The 12,935-nt window shown below is 40.4% G+C and overlaps 1 protein-coding gene across 1 annotated transcript in view; it reads left to right on the forward strand.

Annotated features, from left to right (window-relative positions):
* The first annotated feature begins 1,032 nt into the window (after nt 1-1,032).
* The window catches only part of RARB (retinoic acid receptor beta), a 387,901-nt gene continuing 375,998 nt past the window's right edge, over nt 1,033-12,935 (forward strand). The window contains exon 1 of the mRNA XM_019508768.1: nt 1,033-1,217. The gene's annotated coding sequence lies outside the window, so the exon portion shown is untranslated. The remainder of the gene's footprint in view (nt 1,218-12,935) is intronic.

Genomic DNA, 12,935 nt, shown 5'->3' on the forward strand with positions numbered 1-12,935 from the left:
ACTGTCCAGACAGAATAAAAAATGACAGTCTCTTTACCAAAGAAGCCATACTTAAAATTTGATACATATTTATTACTAACTTAAAATTAAGCGTAAGTTAAAGTGTTGTCCTTAAAGGCCCTTTCCTCATGACAGCCCCATTTGATTGTCCAGATAATGGCCTTTGTCAACACAAAACAGTTATTTCTTTGATTTTTTTCCTAATAAATTTGTTCCTTCCATGCACTGTCTTCATGACATTCCATTACATATGGATGTGATACTGCATTTCATTTTCAGCCCCTTTTTAACTATGGCCCTTCTGATCATGTTCTTGTTTCTTGACTTAACTGAAGTCCAAAATTAAGTATTCATTTTAACTAGAATAAATGGTATGGAGCACTTTTCCCCTCTTTCATTATTGTTACATTTATGTGGAGTTTTGTTGGACTCACGGGATCAAAATACATTCCTTTATCTCTACAGAAAATGAATAGTCTTTGTGTTGCCCTTCACATTTAAAGAAAACATCATATGTTTTGAAAATGTTTTTCAACAGCTAAGAAATGCAGCCATATGTTCTAAATATAAATCATTGCTTTATTATCAATAGAAAGAGGTCAAAAGCAATATATGTGGTTGAATGATATGAGTGATGTTTTGGGTGCAAAATACATTCCCCTGCCCAAGTAAATAATCTATAATAATGTAAGTGGAAAAGGCGTATTTAAGAAAATAAATGTTTAAAACCTAAATGATATGGAATGTACTTTTTGTGAAATACGAAGCTTGTTGGCAATGATCCAGAACAGCTGAACTATGTTAAAAGGCATAATAAATGCTCATATCTTTGTGTTCAATTATTTAATAGGCAAATAGATTTTTCTATCACTGTCACTAGCAATAGCAGCCATTTGATACCAGGACTTGGATTAAATGTTTCATCAGTAGTGCCTATTTAAGGATCTTTATGGAACAACAAGTTAGTCCCCTGGGCAAGCCCATGTCAACTGCAATAAAGAGATTCGCACAAGTGAACGAGATGTATTTTTGCAGGAATTACCGGGAGACTAAGATTCTCTGTGTTTTCTGGATGCTTTCTAAGGCTGCTTCACATTTTGTTTAAGAGCAGTGTCTGCTGGTAGCAAATGTTGAATGCTGAGCTTTGAATGTCAAAGGGATCTTTATAATTGCCATATCAAAATGGATTTACAAGCCTCTCCTTTTTCTGAAAACAGGTGAGTCTCTGCTAAAAACAGAAGCTGAAGGAATTGTATAGTTTTTATTTTCCAGTAAATACTCTGCATCCTAACTGAACTGGTAATCAAGTAGCACTGACTTGTTTTTCTGCCTGTTTCAAAATACAGTCTCTAAGATAGGGAAAATGTAGTATCTGTGGATTCAAGATCGGTTTACTTTTAGTTCAGTATTCCTATTCCCTGTGTACACATAAAAATGTGTGCATGTAGTTAATTTTTGCTGCAGTGTTTCATAATTGTTGCATAGAGTACATGCATTTTCCATATTATAGCATACTGACTGACTTAAAAGCAGTTTACATTTGTATTTTGTGTATGTGTTCATTTCTGTCTTCGAAAATGAATTTGTCATTCTTATCTTTACTGAACTGGCAATTAATTTAAATTTTCTGTGCTTTAATTTAACTTCAGGATTTGGTTTAAATATGAATGCTATACATTTGTTAAAATCAGACAGATATATAATACAGACTAAATTCATTACATGTAAAGATTTTTTTTATATCTATGCAGACACTATACTCACAAATTTAAATCATTTAAGTAATATCTAACATTCTTGGCACACCTTCTATGTGAACTGATGCTACTGTGCCTCACCTCCTTAGCTAGGTTACTTCTTTCTAAGGTGCCTATTGAAAAGTAGAAAGCAAGTGCATCTGAGGTTGAACTAAATGAGCCACTGGCAACAGAGTCAGACTCAGAACAAGCATCTTTTAGCCTCAGTTGAGATAGTTCAAACTCTTGTTCACTCACTGGTCTTGGATGAAAAAACAACCTTAAACACTGTCTTGATTTAATCAGTTGACTCGCATGCTGTAGCTGAGAGCAAGACCAGTGAAGGGCCATACACTTTTATTTTTACTTTGTTACACCAGATAGCATCAAGGTACATGCATATTTATTTTGGTGAGATCTTTGTACCTTTAATAAATCTTTCTCTTGCTTTCATATATTTTCTTTGCAAAAAACACTCTATGACATTAGAGTTAAAAGCCTAGTTCTCATTTTTACAAGGTACCTTTACACCATTCTATTAGTATAGAAGTGCAAAGTAAGCTACATTTGTAGCCACTTTGATGTCTTTACACTACCAGAAAAGTGAAAAGAAGGCTTAGTGTAAAAGAAAATGAAGCCCCAAATTGTTAGCTTCCATGTTCCACCAATGGAAATGTAAAAAGAAAGGAAATTAACAGGCAAGTCTCTCAGCCAGCCCATTTACAAAACATTAGCAATTCCCCATTAAACTTTATCTCTCTTTCACTACTCTTAGCCTGCATATTTCATCCTGAATAACTGGTATCAGTCTTAGTTCAGATCATACAAGTGTATGGTTGCAGTGATCAATAATGACTCTGTAATTTGCACCAAAGGTTGTTTGTATATGATTTTAATGGTATGAGTAGTCAAGGTATGTTTCTAGATTGCAATGACAGCTGAAAGACATGTTTTACTGAGATGTGTGTGTAGAATTGTGAGGACTGGTGATCTGCACAGTTTATCAAAATGTATTTATAAAATCGTTCCAAATGGGGCATTAATTTTTATATTGAGAGTACAGAATTGAAATCTTCATGTGTGCTGTCATATTATATTTATGATTGCCACTAAGGTAGTAGCACATTGGTCACGGTGGAGATATGTCGCTGCTGCTGAAAAAAAGCAGATAATTCAAAAGAAGTGAAGGAGTGAACCCTTCTAAGTCAACACTTCCTTTCCTTTAACATCAGACTTGAATGCCTGTTTTGCTGTTTTTCCTATGTGACTGTTCAGAGGTGGATCTTTGAACAACTTTGAAAGACTCCTGTCCTCTCCTTGAAATTGCTGCTCAAGAGCCAGATCTGCAAATCCTGAAAGAAACTGAGCAACTCATCATACATTTCAGGAGAAGTAACAATCAGGGATTGCTTATTTTATTTGGAAATAAAAAGCACTGAATAGGTCAGGAATGACCAAGTCAGGCATGAAGCTTACCAGCTCTTTCCCCTTCCTTCTCTCCTGCTACTTGACACTTGCTTGTTTCAAATTTGACTTAGTTTTTACAGTGGCAGCAAATCTGCTACCATGTTCTTATCATGTCAAGCAAAATAGGGCTTCAGCCCTGATTGGGGACTTCGGGTGTTCCTACCTTACTACTAACTACTATTGCTGCTGCTAAGTAAATCTCTCCTATTCTATTTTGTAGCACTTACCAGTGCTGCTCCTTGCCAAGTGTGCATGGATATTAAGGTATCTAATTTTATCCTCTTTGTGTTGCTTCCACCTTCTAGAATTCCTATGCAAAAGGATGAAATGCATATCAATTCAACCTAGTTCAACCTAGTAATTTGAAGTGTAGTAGCTTTTCTTGTGTTTATGAGGTTAGTTTTTCTACTTTTGCAGATTGCTCTTCATGCCTCATTCCTGCTGATTCCAGTGGCTGCAGAGTAACTACAGAGCAGATGAAGAGTCTGTCCTGTCTTTACTCACTTAGGGCCTCATGCTGTCCTGCTGCCAGAAGTTCAGATTTATAATAGGGCTGTGCACAATGGATCTAAGGTTTGGGAAGAAGGAGTTCTCCCCACCAGCCTTATGGCAGGGAATTTCCCTGTCTGCTGCATGACATACCACATGAGTGTTTTAGATAGCAGATTGGTGTTATTTTAGAGACACAGATGCCCCTCTCCACAACAGAGACTGATAACTGCTGTTTGGCTGAGTACCATAGGTCTCTACCACTTGCATGAAGAAGGTGTGTCTTTGACCTTTGCTTCATAAATTTGTTGGATCCTCATTTTGAATGAAGAAGCATGGCTGTCGTGCAGATTTCTTGTTTCAGATCAAAATGATGTTCATTATAAAACAGCATTTACTAATGCAAGCACCATCCAAAGGGTCCTAGAACAGGGGTTCCCAAACTGTGGTACACATATTCCTGGGGGTACACAAGACATCTCTGGGGCATATGTGGGAGAAATTATGCAATGGGGGATTTAATTTTCATGATAATAATTGGCATTTAAGGGGTTAAAATAGAAAATGTATGCTGGTAGGGGTATATGGGAAGCTGGTAAATCTGGAAGTGGGTATGCAATAAGAAAAAGTTTGGGAACCTCTGTTGTAGAGCATAGGGTATGTTTTATACACAGACCCTCGTGGGGGACGGAGAAAATAGAAAATGGATGCATGGCTGTTATATGAACAAACAACGTGGTACTGTCTTTGGAAATGTTTGCAGTTTGGCTATATGGGCATTTAAGATCTTTCCCAACTATCCTGATTATAATCAAAGGAAGAGTATTTTTGTCATCTGTTTATTTGCATCTTGCTTGTTCTATGCAGCAGGGAGGTGGAGAGAAGACTTACATGTCTGCACAGTCAACCCTGCCATAACACAAGACATAACCATTGGAACCTGCCACAGACAAAGAGAGACCATGACAGTCCAATATCTGCATCCTTGTACATAGTCGCACAATTGGGATCTGATGAAATTGTATCCCAGATCCTCAAAATAGCACACTTACACGTCTACTTACATATCTACTTTTCTTTCCATGGACTGTCTTGTGAGGATGGACTAGCTAGAGTTGAGGCTCAATTAGCTGCATGTGGTACTTTTATCAGCCCCCTGGCATATGTTAATTTAGTTGTGCAATTAGAATCTGATTCATTTTATCCCAGATCCCCAAAACTGTACATTGTCCCATGCCACACGTGATTTGTGTGCTATATTGGGGATCTGGGATACAATTTTGTCAGATCCCAGTTGCACAACTATGCATACATGGTTGCAGGTATTGAGTTGCCATGGTCCCTTTGCTTTGCCTGTGGCAGGTTCCAGTGTTATGTCTTGTGTTATGGCAGGGTTGACTGTGCAGTATTGCTAAGAGGTTAGACAGTGGGTTTTTATGGGGTAGTTCGGATAGGGAAGATCCTGCCTCAGGCAGGAGGTTTGACTAGGTAACCTGTGCCTCTGTGATTCTCTGGTTTTGACTGGTACCTGATGATGTGCTTCCCATAGCACCCTTTCAACTTGCATAGGTTGCCCCTCAGCTGATGAGTTCCCTACTTGCCTACAAGTTGGAAGCCATATAGTACAGCCAGAGACAGGGCTACAACATGCAACTTTCAGCTTTCCAAAGCACAAGCAGCCCATCAGCCAGTGAGTTCTCCACTCACCAGCACCTAAAGCCACTGTGCTGCCAGATACCAAACATGCTACATGTTTAAATTTAAGTGCGATTCAAACTAGCCACAAAGTTCCATGCTGGGCTCAGAGTGGGAGCGCATCGAATGTAAAGTAAAGCGCCATTAGTTTGTGTCACAGGGAGAAACCGAAGGGGGGACCCCAAAATACTAGGGGGAAGCCCCGGGGTAAGGAACCTTCAGAGGGGCCAGAAAGAGAAAGAAAAAGTGAAAGGAGATACTTACGTGCAGTGCAGCCAGCGGCAAAGCTGGAACTAAGGGATGAACCCACGCGGCTCATCAGCCGCACCTTTATACAGTTGTGGCCGGCCGGTGACGACAGCCACGATTGCCGGCTGGCAGAAATAAAGTGAGCCGCTGGCAAGAAGGAGTGGGGCAGCAGAGTGATGCTGGCCGGAACACTGGCAAGAGGTGCCTTCCTGAAGCTCCTACAGTAGCAACAGGAGCCAGGAGCTGCATTCCCCACTCAGGAGTGAGGATACTGCTGTCTGTTTTCCATTTTGAGGCAGGGAGGCTCGCCCCTCCCTGTGAGAGTAACTTGGGAGCAGAAGTCGGGAGGCTGGCCAAGAGGACAACAGTGACCCACTGAGGCTGGGTGTAAGGGCGAGGTAGAGGGGAGGTGGAGCCTTGCAGAAGACCACCAGACGGATGTCCCACCATAGAGAGATCTCGAGTGCCTCGACCCCACACTGAAGTAAGATTCAAAGTCATGGAAGGAGAGACTGGGGAAGACTACACCAGAGGCGAATACCTATTCAGCGGACCACCAGGGATGGTAAGACAGATGTCAACAAACATCTGGAAAAGAGCAGTGCATGACCGGATGTTCGAGGCCAGATGGGTACAGTTTGTTTATTTTAAATGTTCTGCAAGCAGCATAAATAGTTTGCTATTTTATTGCCCATAAACTGGTCTGAATGTGTGGCATATTATAATTTTTCACAGGATTAAGCGTGTTCATTGCACAATAAATGTAATGTTTGCCAGGGGCCTCAGTGCTGTGGACTTCTGTGGAAAGACTAGAGCTATATTATGCACGCTTGGCCCCCACCCTTTTCTGCACTGGCACTTAATGTCCATCCGTAGCTATGAAAGTCAGACTGCCTCTGCGAATTAACATATGCTCTTGCTTAGAAACAAACAGCTGTATCCTAATTGCTAATAGTTTAAAGAGCCCTGTTTTAATCACATTGAATTGCAAGATACAAGAACTTAAATCTGTCCTGGCTTTTGACCAGCATACTTTTTTGAAATAAATTTTTCTTTTGTGACGGAAGAAGGAAAAAACAATCATTGGTCATATAAACAAAAGGGGGTTGTTTGGAGATTTTACAAATCTCCATAGAGATTTGTAATGTTAGGAGTAGTCAAGGTGAAGCTGGATTAGTGGGCAAAATGCAGGTGCATGTTAAATGCAATTTATCACATGGATACCATCACCACATGTGAGTGAATAGGTGGATACAGAGATGGCTACATATACCATTAGTTTGCTCACTCAACACCTAGTTCAAGTAGATTTTCATAGTACTTACTACACCAACTGCATGACTGGGGTCATAGCTTCACACAGATTAGCTATTCATGAACAGTTTTTCCATTGTGTTAGGAGCAAGTGTTTTTCTCTTCAACATTACTCAGGCATGCCGGCATTTTCTTTCCATCAGTTTTTTACAACAGATCTATTTATTGGGATTATTAGAAAGTGATCTCACTGTTGGTGTTTAGATTTCCCCAGTGTCCCTCCTATGGGATCTCAGAAAAATGTTGGAATCCAAGTTTTGTTTCACTCCTTTATGAAGAAATTTTCAGGAAGCCTCTGGGCTACAGGAAATCTTGCTGTCTCTTTTCTCACTAGTATTTAAGGATCTGGTTCTGATGTCATTTTACACTGATTTTTATATTGTAACTCTATTATTTCCTAATGAATGTTGTTAAAAGTGAAATTATAAACCGTGCTGATAGACTGATTATGCTTTGTGTGAATGGCAAGCTGCTTTGTGCTGTCTCGCAAATGCACAATCAAAGAGTTCAGTTAGCACCTTTCAGACATGAGAAGTTACAGCAAACAGTTTTTGTGAGAAAAGTCTTTTGCGCATTTTGTAGGCTACTGACAAATGTACATTTGAAGTGGCCCCAGAAGTGGAGGAGGAACTTCTGTTTGCGAGCATGCAGCAGCTGTTATGCTGTGGCTGTTTTATGTGCATGATCCAGTAGTGATACAAGCGAACTAAATCACCCCAACTTTGACTTCGGAGTGGTTTTGCTGCACTTGGATTTCTATGGACTCACAAAGAGTTAACAGTAAAATCGTTATGGCTGCTGCCCCACCCCTTTTGAAATTCTACAAAATTTGTGAGAATTATGTGAAAAGGGATTGTAAATACATTTTCTTGAACCTGTTTGACTAATTATGTTGGAAATTTTAAAACAATTGCTTAAGGTTTGAGGAAAAAAAAAAATCAGTGGTTCTCAACCTTTTTAGATTCAAGGCACCTCTTGTTAGACTCAAGGCATCCTTTGGAAAATGCCATGTCTTACTTTTCACTTCTTTTTAGACTAAAGAAAAAAAAAAGAACTCAGAAAAACCACAACAAGTCAGAATGCTTTTAACACTATGAAATCCTATTGAAAAATCTTCAGTTTAATTTTGTGAATCATGTTTGCACATGTGACAACTAACATTGCATGGCACCCTTGAAAGGATGTCAAGGCAACCCAGAGTGCTATAACACCCTGGCTGAGAAACATAGGAATAATCAAATGAAGTTATAAACCCAAACAAAAAGTGAGAAAGTTTTAAAAAGTGACTATGTGAGTTTGGAATTCTGTTATATACCTCTTACCTGACAGTGAGTGAAATTCTGGGTTCACAAAAAAAACAAACACAGGAAAACTCCCACTGATTTCAACAGGGCCAGGACTTTCTGTATGTTCACGAGGGTTGTACTGTTCTCTTTGATACTGGAAATAACAAAGAACTTGTGGATTTTTGTTTTTATTATCAAAAGAAAGTTATTCTTAGGTTTTTGTTTGATTTGCTTTGGGTGACTTGGGTTTTTTTTGAAAGCCTCTTTCAAATACCCCAGGTAAAGACTGAACCAAAACACTGAACAGATCCAATATCCTCACACTTCCAGCTTCCTCCTCGTAAAAGAACTGAAGTTTATTTTGAGCCATACCTTGCCTGATAAATGACATCATATTTAGACAATATAGAACTCAAGAGGTGTGAATGAGATCTGTGTGAAAGCAAAGGAAACTTGGTGTTTAAAGTGAATTTTTGTTTTGAATATTGTGGTTCATGTGAATCCCACTATTCAGTGATCAGTAAGGCTAAGTACAGACAGTCAAAAAGCCTGAGGCTGAATCGATTCAGTCTTTGCAGGTTAGCTTAATCTGCTACGACTAAGCTGAGAAAGAACATGACAGACATTCACTTTTGATTCAAGAAATGTAGCCACATACCTGCAGTGGCTCAGGCCAGAAGCCCAGGGGTTCTAGAGCACAGCTCTCTGGCATGTAGCTAACATGGGCTGTGTTCACTTGCTCTTCCTAATGCCCCCAAGGTCTCTGGGGTTTGTAGTTTAGAATCACAGCAGCAGGACTCTTCAGGGTTGCTCATCACTTCCTCTTCCTGCTTCCAGGTGCTTCTGGGATTTGTAGTCTACAGTCACAGCCAGCAGGAAGTTTTTGGCAGGGCAGGACAGGACAGCTCTGTACTTGGGGAATATGAGAATGTATCCCCTGTGAATGGTGAGGGTTGCCTGCATGTGAGTGTATTTGCCCTCCTGTTCACAAATCAATAAAACATATATGTACTCTCTCACACACTTCCTAGGGAAAATCACCTGAAAAACATTAATTACAACTTTGAAGCTGCCAAACTTACCTAATATTGTATTGGCATCCATTCATTGTTACTAATGAATTTTATGAAACAATTTTTAGAAATGGAAAATTTCCCATGGAAAAATAAAGCACAGTCCTCAGGTGAGGTGGAAGGTTGTTTTCTATAACTTTATATCTTCAAATTTCTGTGTAACTTGTCAATTCATTGAGCTTGACCATATTTTGTATTTATTCAGGAATTATTGCAGGGTAATAAAAGGTGAAATTTTACTGATGATGTGTAATCAGTTTATCTGGTGGCCAGTTGATCAAATTATGCAGAGAAGCAGTTAAGCCATCACTTTGCTCTTAGCTATTTGCATTAGTTTTGTATCCAGCTGCTTTGCTTCAGCTAGTGCCCTGTTCTGCTATGCCTGATTCAGTAAATCACAGTTAATAAACAGCAATTAGTTAATGTGAAGACATACCAAAAAAACCCCAAAAAAGAAAACCAAAATGAAATAGTGTGTATTAGGCTATGGTTTTCTTTCCCATGAAAAGAGCTCTGCACTTGGTTTCTTATTGTATAATTGCACTTAGGTGCCCTTCTTGCTAAAAGTACTCTGTTTACAGTTTCTGCTATGTAGACTGTCCCCATGGAGATTGTATGCTGTGTGTTGTCTTGGTTTTTGCAGTTAATAAGATTCTAGATGTTCATTGAGGCTTCTTTGAGACATATTGTAAAAAGGGGTCACTAAAATGGGTGCTTTGCTAGATTAACAAGTACAAAAATAGGAACAGGCAAATTTTATTTTGGAGGAGGGCACAGTATTATGGTACCATAAATTCTAACACCAAACATTCAAAGAAATATTTTTGCTTGGTGAGGAAGTTCTGTTCTGGTCCTATTTACATTCTGTTTTTCATAGCATTTGTTAAAGGAGGCTGTTGTATATGCTTTATTGACTGAGGTATACAAGTGCTAAGTTTGCAGTTTTTTAAAGCTCTTTGGGCTTGATTGTATCTAATTCAGTTTGTTCCTTTCCTATAGTTTGGTCTCCTTTCCTATTTACTGCTTTACCCCTGTATTTATAAATATCTTTTTGTTCTCTCTTTGTATGTCTGCATCATAAAATCCCAGCCAGAAGTACAGGCATTATCACTATAAAGCAAACCGTGTCTACCTTATAGTCAGTATCATCTGTTGTGATGTTGCATTCTATGTATTATCAGGTTTCCCATAAGAGGAAAATTAGAGCATGTATTTTCCACATGAAGAAATCAAATGTAATCTAAATGCAAACAACAGGGTTTATTGCACAGTAATATTTGATAGCACTGCTATTACTAATCCTAGTATGACAAGAAACACAGTATAGTTATGAAGTTCAGAACAATGTCAGGGACTTTTATGCTTTTTTTTGGTTGGAACAACCACAAAGTTGAAAACCAGTTAGTAAAAGATAATTTGCCAATCTGTGTTCTGAGACCTACAGATTATTATAGTTTGCACAAATTTATTAAGAGCCAATAGAAGTAAATATATGTTTTTCATAATTTCAGTGAAGATGGTGCTGAATAGTACAATTAAACTGGGAAAATTAGCTACCAAGAGTGAATTGCCTGAGTGTTGATGTATTTGTCTTTGTAACATGCTTCTTTTGGGCTTCTGACTTTTGTTTGTATTTGGGGTTTTAACTTTCACAGACAATGAAACAACAAGGCAAAATGATTGCATTACAATGGACAGCATGCATGTCCCAGGAGGAAACTGCTCTTGGTCTCATAGATAATACCAAACAATTAAGATGACAGTGGATGAACTTTTTTAGTGTGCTGCTAAGCACGTTACAGTGATATAACAATGAATTTTCAGTGTAGTTCAGTAAAAACGATACAGAGATGCCTTTATAATATGGTGAGAAGCTAGGCATATTAGGGAATACTACCAATTGGACACATTACATATGTTAACTAATACAAACTCCATCTTGCTATATTTTGTCTATTTTGATATGTGCGATCTTTTTCCATGATGCCTATATCCAAGATTTTATTGAATGCTTATTAACTGTAGATAAAGTACATAATGGCTGAGTCAGCCTGCTGCTGCGATAGTATCAGTTACCATTAAAAAGAAGATTATGCTTGCATTTGATTTCTACTCTCAAGTCCAATTGAGCAGTTGTAACATATAATTTCTTTATAATTTATGATTTCTGTGTTATGTTCAGAAAAGGAACTTATAGTAATAAACACATTTTTAATTTAAAAAAGGTGCTATCACCTAAGGATCTCAAGGTATTAGATAAATTTCAAATGTATTTAGCCGCACAAAATCATTTTGAGAGACTTGGGTTTTCCTTACCCGTTAGGTATCTGTAGGTGGGTAGGATACAACCACTGTTTAAGAACACATTGTTTCACAATACAGTTGATTGGAGCAAAAAGTGAAGAAAAATATGGCATACTATGGAAACTACAAGGGATTTTAAGCAGGTAGAACAGGGGGAGGCACAATACAGGCCATCAGCTGATTGGATCTGGCCTGCAGATGGGCACCCACCAATTAATTGTGTATGGCCCTGCTGGTGGCTGTCCCTGCTGCGCTCTGCATGGGGCCAAGTCCTACCCACTCATGCCTAGGGCAACACATGCTGCACTTCCAGCCTCCCCTGCTGGAGGATGTCAGCCCCGGTCAGCAGGCACAGATTCTGGCCACCCAGGGACCTGCTCCCCAGCGACTCTTCCTTTTGTCCCTACAGCAATGGTCTGGGCAGCAGGTACAGAGCGGAAGCTGCATTGTTGAAGGGAACGGGGTGGGCTCTGGCTGCAGCTCACTTTGGTCCTGCTCGTGCGTGGCAGGGCAGTGGAGCATGTGGCTAGAAGGGGAGCGTGAAGGAGCTTGGCTGCTCACAAAGCCCTGCCGGGCAGACAGGTGGGATCAGAGCAGCATCATCAGGAGCCAGAGTAGGTTTTGTTCAGCCCTACCGGGCAGACACAGAACAGGCAGGTGGGGCAGGAGCTGCAGCAGGAGCCAGCATGGGCTTGATGCAGCCCTGCCGAGCGGGAACATGGAATGGAAGCAGCAGCAGCAGCAGGAGCCAGCACAGGCTCGGCTCCAGCCCTGCTGGGCAGCTGTGGGACATAGACCAAGAGAGCTGGTGGTGCCAGGCTCAGCTCCCTATCCCCCTTCCCCTCTCCTAGGGGCTTCTCTTGCTGCCTGCTGGTGGCAGCTGCCTTCCCACCCCTTTGCAGCATGCTACAAGCCAGGCAGGCAACACAAATCCCCATCCTCCTACCCCCGCCTGTGGAGGGGCTGGGCTCAGCCACATCATAAAGAGCAAGGCAGGGAGGAAACCAGGTACAGGGAGGAAGCCCTCCACCGTGCACATCCAGCCCACCCACACCCCAACCACACATCCTACACAGGCACCCACACCCCTTCATACACCCTACCCCCCACAATACTCACACACCCAACAGTGTCCCATACACCCCACACCCTGCTGTCCCACACACTGCCTACACCTCACACATACACCCACACATCCCCACCCCCACAATCCCCACACCCCACCATACCTACACACACCCCACTTCCACCACACCCCATCCATCACCATACACCCCCACACACGTCCCACACTTAAACACATGCACACATGCACCCACACA

The sequence above is a fragment of the Gavialis gangeticus genome, unplaced genomic scaffold (assembly GCF_001723915.1).
Source record: "Gavialis gangeticus isolate Ggan-Ray unplaced genomic scaffold, GavGan_comp1, whole genome shotgun sequence".
In the NCBI taxonomy this organism is placed as follows: Eukaryota; Metazoa; Chordata; order Crocodylia; family Gavialidae; genus Gavialis; species Gavialis gangeticus.